We start from the raw sequence: 8,725 nt of genomic DNA, 5'->3' as shown, positions 1-8,725 counted from the left end.
TATCTTCCGACAAGTATGGAAATTATCAGGTATTATTTTTATTTGGCCGAAGAAATCAAAAAAACAAAAATAAAATGTTTTCATATAAAACATTTACTCCAAATGTGGTAACGAAATTGATTCAGACGTGGGAAAAAAAAAATTGATATTCCAATTATGGAGAAACGAAGTATCGCTAGAAAATTGAACGATTGATTGATAAATATAAAAGTACAAATAAAAAAGCAAGTCTACCCAAGCATCATTTCAGGAGTTTGTAGAATCCACGAAAGAATTATTTTATATTGGAAAATGCAAATGCGATTTGCGAAGATTACTGTGTTCCTGTGGATTGATCCCAAAACATTTACAAGCGTTATGATGGATCAACATAATGAGAGGAAATCTACGATACAGAATATATTATAAAAAAATTGAAGTGAAGTATCAGAATCTACAATAACTAGCAATATACTCCAGGTGAGACATATACTCCAGATGTTGATTTTGATTTTAAAAGCAGTTCGGAAAGTTTACAAAATACTTCTCATATAAAACGTGGTCCATATAGTCGAAGATATAAGGCTCCAAGCTATGCCTTAATGTGCGACAGATTTGCAATTTCTGATAGAGTTGGGTCTGGCGTGGTGACGGCAATCCTGCGTGACCTGGGCATAACGGATGATTGGGCAATCCTGTCATTATGGACAAAAATAAAAGCGTTCGCGAGAGGCAGAAAAATAGGCAAGCTCTACACAAACGATATGATTCTTCTGAATTAATAGCATTTTCATTCGACGGCCGAAAAAATGATTCTATTACCATGGAAAAAATCGATAAGAAGTTTCACCCACGAATGATTAAAGAAGCGCATTTAGTTATTTTAAAGGAACCGAATGGCCAATTGTTGGGTTACACAAAATTGGAAAATGAAGATTCGGAAAGTAAAGTAATCAAATTGAACGAGTTTTTCGCCGATAAAGGAATAGCTCTCGATTCTTTGATAGGCATATGTTGCGATGGTGAACCAGCAAATACAGGCGTAAAAAATGGGATTTTACGTCGATTTGAAATTCAGTTAAACAGGCCACTGCATTGGTTTGTGTGTCTTCTCCACTTTAACGAACTTCCACTTCGCCATTTATTTAACTATTTGGAAAAATCATTGACCACTGGACCACGAACAAAAACTGGAATATTAAGCAAACAAATTGAAACATGCGAAAATATACCGGTGAGTTATAACATATTTACTATTTTTAATACCCTATGTTCAAATTCAATATAATTTATTTTTTCCTATATACTTCCAGCCGGTAAAAGACTTTGAAACAATCCCACTTGAAAATTTGGCTGATATAAGTCCTGCTGAATCGACAACTGACTCAAGTTATTTAATAAAAATAGCTAAAGCAGTTGCTTCTGGAGAAGTATCGACAGACTTAGCTAACATGAAACCAGGGCCAATAGCACATTCCCGTTGGCTCACGAAGGCTAGTAGGTTACTTCGGTTATATGTAACTACTAATAAGCCTTCCAAAAATTTGAAAATTCTGGCAAACTACGTAATGAAAGTATATATTCCAATGTACTTTAACATTAAATATTACAACTCTGTGGTGTATGGTAGTATATTATTTTATAAATTTATTAGCTGGACGCAATATTTAGACTCGAATTTGAGACAAATTGTGAACAATGTTGCTAAAGAAAACGCATACTATGCTCACTCAGAAAATATTTTATTAGCAATGTTGTTTGATAATAAAAAGGAAATACGAGATTCAGCTATAAGAAAAATCTTATATTACCGTAATAATGTGGAAGACCTGACGCAATTGAGAGATTACAAAACACCCGAAATAAATTCGAATGCACCGACTATACTAATATGATAGATATGGATGATTATTCAAATATATCCGAACCAGCCTTTACGCTAAATATTCCTCATGAACATCTAGTACAATATCTACAAAGCAATGAGTGTCCATGGAGTGACCCTAAAATTCCGGTCCACATTCAGGGAACTGAGAGACATGTTCAATTACTGGCTAATGTATCAAAACGCGTATTAGAGCAAAATCGCGAAGGTGTTATGACAGCGACACTACTATCTCGTGAAAAGCATCCTCGACTGGAAAGCAAGCAAGATTTCAGATATTAATTTATTTAAATTGTATTAGCTAAATGTAAGAAATTTTATTTTAAATAAAATGTAACTTAAAGAAATAAAAATGTTGTATTTAAACCATGTCATGTAAATAAATAATAGAATAAATATATGTCATTCCTAAAAACCCAAAAACAATATTTTTCTTCAAAAGTAGTTTGACCTGTTTCGATGCATGATTCTAGGTTAGGCTTACTCGCAAATGTCCCCTAACAGTTTACTTGATGTAGTTGATGTACCCGTAAGTTACTGATTTCAAAAAGCGGAAAATGTTTTTAACCTGTTTCGATGCATGATTCTAGGTTAGGCTTACTCGCAAATGTCCCCTAAAGTTTACTTGATGTAGTCTGATGTACCCGTAAGTTACTGATTTCAAAAAGCCGGAAAATGTTTTTAAATGTTTCGATGCATGATTCTAGGTTAGGTTACTCGCAAATGTCCCCTAACAGTTTACTTGATGTAGTCTGATGTACCCGTAAGTTACTGATTTCAAAAAGCGGAAAATGTTTTAACCTGTTTCGATGCAGATTCTAGGTTAGGCTTACTCGCAAATGTCCCTAACAGTTTACTTGATGTAGTCTGATGTACCCGTAAGTTACTGATTTCAAAAGCCGGAAAATGTTTTTAACCTGTTTCGATGCATGATTCTAGGTTAGGCTTACTCGCAAATGTCCCCTAACAGTTTACTTGATGTAGTCTGATGTACCCGTAAGTTACTGATTTCAAAAAGCCGGAAAATGTTTTTAACCTGTTTCGATGCATGATTCTAGGTTAGGCTTACTCGCAAATGTCCCTAAAAGTTTACTTGATGTAGTCTGATGTACCCGTAAGTTACTGATTTCAAAAAGCCGGAAAATGTTTTAACCTGTTTCGATGCATGATTCTAGGTTAGGCTTAATCGCAAATGTCCCCTAACAGTTTACTTGATGTAGTCTGATGTACCGTAAGTTACTGATTTCAAAAAGCCGGAAAATGTTTTACCTGTTTCGATGCATGATTCTAGGTTAGGCTTACTCGCAAATGTCCCCTAAAAGTTTACTTGATGTAGTCTGATGTACCCGTAAGTTACTGATTCAAAAAGCCGGAAAATGTTTTTAACTGTTTCGATGCATGATTCTAGGTTAGGCTTACTCGCAAATGTCCCCTAAAAGTTTACTTGATGTAGTCTGATGTACCGTAAGTTACTGATTTCAAAAAGCCGGAAAATGTTTTTAACCTGTTTCGATGCATGATTCTAGGTTAGGCTTACTCGTTTAACTTGATGTAGTCTGATGTACCCGTAAGTTACTGATTTCAAAAAAGCCCGGAAAATGTTTTTTTAACCTGTTTCGATGCATGATTCTAGGTTAGGCTTACTCGCAAATGTCCCCTAAAGTTTACTTGATGTAGTCTGATGTACCCGTAAGTTACTGATTTCAAAAAGCCGGAAAATGTTTTTAACCTGTTTCGATGCATGATTCTAGGTTAGGCTTACTCGCAAATGTCCCCTAAAGTTTACTTGATGTAGTCTGATGTACCCGTAAGTTACTGATTTCAAAAAGCCGGAAAATGTTTTTAACCTGTTTCGATGCATGATTCTAGGTTAGGCTTACTCGCAAATGTCCCCTAAAAGTTTACTTGATGTAGTCTGATGTACCCGTAAGTTACTGATTTCAAAAAGCCGGAAAATGTTTTTAACCTGTTTCGATGCATGATTCTAGGTTAGGCTTACTCGCAAATGTCCCCTAAAGTTTACTTGATGTAGTCTGATGTACCCGTAAGTACTGATTTCAAAAAGCCGGAAAATGTTTTTAACCTGTTTCGATGCATGATTCTAGGTTAGGCTTACTCGCAAATGTCCCCTAAAGTTTACTAGATGTAGTTTGAAATTATATATAAATACTGAATATTTTGTTAAAAAGAAATAAATATACTGAATATTTTATTATAAAAGAATCGAAATATTTATAGCTTGGAAGTTACTAATTATTTAGAGTATATTACAAAAATTAAATAAAAATAGCAACTTGCACGTATTTTGCACATTGACAACTTACACGTATTCTGCAAATTGACAACTTGCACGCATTCTGCAAATTGACAACTTGCACGTATTTTACACATTGACAACTTGCACGCATTTTGCATTATAGATAACTTATACGTACTTTGCTTATTAGCAACTTGTACGCATTTCCAAGAAATTTAGCAAAAAACATTCTCCCTATTTAGAATTTAATGAATTATATCATATATTTATATTAAAAAAATTATGAAAAGTTTCTCTTAAAAACATATATTTCGTAAACTTACAAAATATTTATAACTATTCTCTTGACATTATGGTTATTGAAAGAAATAATGAATATTTCTAGTATTGGAATTTGTCGATAAGTTTTGATTTACGTGCTGACTCACGCACGTTGTACAAAATAGCTAGGTAGATACCGAAGAAGTGTCACATGTACAGCATGTACAAGTTTTCGACTGTCAAGCCTACTGATTGTGGCATGGTGCAATGCGACGGCTTAAGGCTTATGCTCTAATAGCGTGGGGTGACGTCAAGCCAACATGACGAATCCCCAAGCCAAGGGCTGAGTCTCAACGGATCGCAGCGTGGTAACTGCTCTGCCGAGTACAACACCCCGCCAGGTACCTAAGTCGTTTACAAACGATTCCGAGTCTCTACATCGAACTAGTAACCCATGATCGACCGCTATAGGCAAGACAGATATAACGGACGGATATCGCCCTGTCCAGCGCCTCATTCGGCTAAAAATGGCTCGTGCGATAAACGGCGTGTGCCGAATACCTAATAAATCACATTGTATTGAGCCTTTCGACTCACGAGACTCCTAGAGATATCGTTGCTTACTTTGTCTAGAAAGGATACGGCCTTAGAGGCGTTCAGGCATAATCCCACGGATGGTAGCTTCGCACCACCGGCCGCTCGACCGAGTGCGTGAACCAAATGTCCGAACCTGCGGTTCCTCTCGTACTGAGCAGGATTACTATCGCAACGACGATTCATCAGTAGGGTAAAACTAACCTGTCTCACGACGGTCTAAACCCAGCTCACGTTCCCTATTTGTGGGTGAACAATCCAACGCTTGGCGAATTCTGCTTCGCAATGATAGGAAGAGCCGACATCGAAGGATCAAAAAGCAACGTCGCTATGAACGCTTGGCTGCCACAAGCCAGTTATCCCTGTGGTAACTTTTCTGACACCTCTTGCTGAAAACTCTTCAAGCCAAAAGGATCGATAGGCCATGCTTTCGCAGTCCCTGTGCACACTGAACAACGGGATCAAGCCAGCATTTGCCCTTTTGCTCTACGCGAGGTTTCTGTCCTCGCTGAGCTGGCCTTAGGACACCTGCGTTATTATTTGACAGATGTACCGCCCCAGTCAAACTCCCCGCCTAGCAGTTTCCTCGAATCGGATCACGCTAGAGTATTGTTGGCGATCGGCGCAATGGCTCACACCACTCTTATGCGCTTGGCTCTAGAAAACCGTGACAGTCGGAACGCAAGTTTTCGACGCACGCTTTCCGCCCAATCGAGTAAGTAAAGAAACGATGAAAGTAGTGGTATTTCACCGACGATATTACTATCTCCCACTTATGCTACACCTTTCATGTCTCCTTACAATGCCAGACTAGAGTCAAGCTCAACAGGGTCTTCTTTCCCCGCTAATTTTTCCAAGCCCGTTCCCTTGGCAGTGGTATAGGGACAGTGGGAATCTCGTTAATCCATTCATGCGCGTCACTAGTTAGATGACGAGGCATTTGGCTATAAAACTGTCCCAAAGTGGGACACTTCCTGGTATGATATTGACCAGTCGCGATTAAGACGCTTGATTTCCTCGTGACAAGAGTACCGTGTCAAGACATCGGCACCCTAACTGCCACGATTTAATCAAGCGTCTATAGTGACGCAGGATTAACAAGATTCACCTTTGCACTATCACCCTCCATCGAAATCACCACCGGATGTGGCAAGGAAAAACCACCAGTACTGGAGTTCAGTAACAGCAATGCGGATCGCTACTGATCCAATTCAGCACTGATGTAGAGGATCCCTCGCAGGTTATTTCCGCAACCTACTTCTTTAGGGAACAGCAGAATTTAGTCAGTGTCCGATCGCACGGCATACCCCAGAGTTGGAATATGACATGCCATCGGAAACCGTCCACGGGGCACCGCGTGGAGGTATCTGCTGCCTTTGACAAACGGGATGTTGTTGTTTGTCAAATGCCTCACAAAAGCCAGAAGGGCTATAACACATAACATAAAAGTGGACAACACAGACAACACAATGGGCCTCCCGTGATTGCTTCCTCTGCGTTTAGTGTAAGAATAAAAATTTAAAGAAACCCGTAGCTCCGACACATACGGGTACGCTTTGGAAGTTCACCGCCCGGCAGTTAGAATTAAATATCGTTTTAGGAAAAATCATATTCATTGTTTTTGCATGGTGACTATTGGTATCTTGCACTTAGCCGTCTAAAAACCTATTGCTCATTTCTATTGATGTTCTTAATGCAACCAGTACTGATGTTAAGCCAGTGTGTTTGGGGCGTTTGGAGAGAAGGGATAAGTTTGATAGGGTTTTGGGGGGTAGGGAACCACGGGATCCCACAACTATCGGGAGAACCCGACAGTGTGTTGCTCCGGTGATATTGAGTACCTCTGGGTAGAGGCACTCATATTTAAGGATTTTCTCCATATTCGCTTTTCCGAGAGAATTTCCCTGCTCAAGTCTGACTGTAACGTCGACGATATATGATTCCTCAGCATCCCATAGGATGAGGTCGGGCTTTAACCGTTTTCCATCAACTGTAAATGATGATTCAATCATATAACGCCCAGCAGGGTGTTTATCGATAAATTCACTTCGACATAGAGACACGATTTCGTTGTGTCTGTGAATTCTCTGCGGCTTTACGAATGTACACTGGCCTAGTACATGTCCAAGGGTCTCATTGGCAGAATGGCATCGTCGGCATGTTATGTCGCTCATTGGTGTTGCGCGAGCAAGTGCTGCTCGACAACCAAATGTGTTGCTGCGAAGTCGAAGAGCATCGATATAGCGAGAGTTACCTTTGAGAAGGTGGGGCTTCCAGAGCCAGGAGTTTCCAATAGTGTCCTTTCGGAACATTGTAGCTCCCATGCCCTGGGACGCGCAACTCGCCCATCTTCGGAACTCGTCCTCGACAGCTCTTCGCTTCGCGCTTTCAATGGCCTTTATGTTGAGCGGGCCTCTAATATTTGCGCGATGTGCCATTTCAGCAACTCTATTGCTTACATTGCTCTGCTCCCATAGTGCTTCTAATACTGGGTCTCCAGAATCTCGACATCTAGCCATTGATTTTAGGAAAGAGTAAAAAGCAACTCTTTCCAATCGAGGTAGGCCGAGTCCTCCATTTCCTGGGGAGGTATGCAGGAAGGCAGAGCTAGTAGAATGAGGGAGGTGGAAAATTTCCCTCGTAAAGTTGCGAAGTGCCTTGTCTAACCCTTGTAGGTCGCCTTGAGATGGTGGGTCTACGGTTAGCCGGTACAAATAGTGCGGGATGATAAATCGCTTAAGCAGTTCCAGTTTCTGAGTGGGCTTAAGTCTCAGTTTCTTGATGTTAGGGAGACAACCATGGAGGTCGCCCACTACTTTTTTGTGTTCAAACCCTTTCCAGGGTGAGAATCTCAGTCCAAGGTAGTCAAAGTGCCCATCCGGACCACATTGAGGAAGCATTTTACCGCTTATCTCAACTTTAGGGTCCAGAAGTATCCATGACTTCCCTCGAACCGATATCTGGAAACTGCTGCATTTTTCAACCGCAACATGCATACCAAGATCACTTAAAAATTGGGAGGTCATGTTCAGCTTTTTCTGAAGATCCTGCGGTGTTCTACCGAAAACCACAAGATCGTCAGCGAAAGCCAGAACAGAGACGCTCTGGGAACCAATACTGATTCCTTCTCCCGTGCTCTCAAGTTGTTCGAGAAGGGGGTCCAAGACACAGTTAAACAACAGCGGGGAAAGCGGGTCACCCTGCTTAACCCCTCGTTTAATGTTAACTGCAATCTTATCATTCCCCGATTTGATCTCGGTGTAGATGTTTTCGTGCATGGACATTACCAGTTCTCTTGTGTGATTGGGTAATCCTAGTCTTGTCAAAGCGTCTTTGATTGCTGCATGTGGGATCATGTCAAACGCTTTAGATATGTCTAATACGGCACATGACGCTCCTTTATGTGTCTTGGCAAACTTTATAATTTCGCTAAGTGCGAAAATGTTATTAAAACAGCCATTTTCAAGGGTGAAGCCCTTTTGGCGTTTGTTGATAGTTATGCAATTCCGGAATCCTTTCTCAATGATTCCGGAAAAGAGTCTTGCCAAGAGCGATCCAATCGTAATTGGGCGCCAGTTCTCCGCCTTGGAGCAATCTTTGCCTCTCTTGGGTATAAGAGTTGTTGAGCAGACCCTCCAGGACTTTGGAAAGTACCCGGACCAGACAATTAAATTAAAGAGACGGGCCAACACGGCTTCCGTCCCTTTGAGCCTGGTGAGATCTGCTTTTCTTACACCACTTGGTCCCAC

General features: G+C 40.4%; 1 pseudogene; it reads right to left on the bottom strand.

Moving 5' to 3' along the window:
* Positions 1-4,705: 4,705 nt before the first annotated feature.
* The window catches only part of LOC113364835, a 7,976-nt pseudogene continuing 3,956 nt past the window's right edge, over positions 4,706-8,725 (bottom strand).

This window comes from Ctenocephalides felis, unplaced genomic scaffold (assembly GCF_003426905.1).
Source record: "Ctenocephalides felis isolate EL2017-DRISC unplaced genomic scaffold, ASM342690v1 CF-g0.4_SCAFFOLD_00420, whole genome shotgun sequence".
NCBI lineage: Eukaryota > Metazoa > Arthropoda > Insecta > Siphonaptera > Pulicidae > Ctenocephalides > Ctenocephalides felis.
The sequence above is the reverse complement of the archived record's forward strand: the minus strand, read 5'-3'. Positions and strand labels throughout refer to the sequence as shown.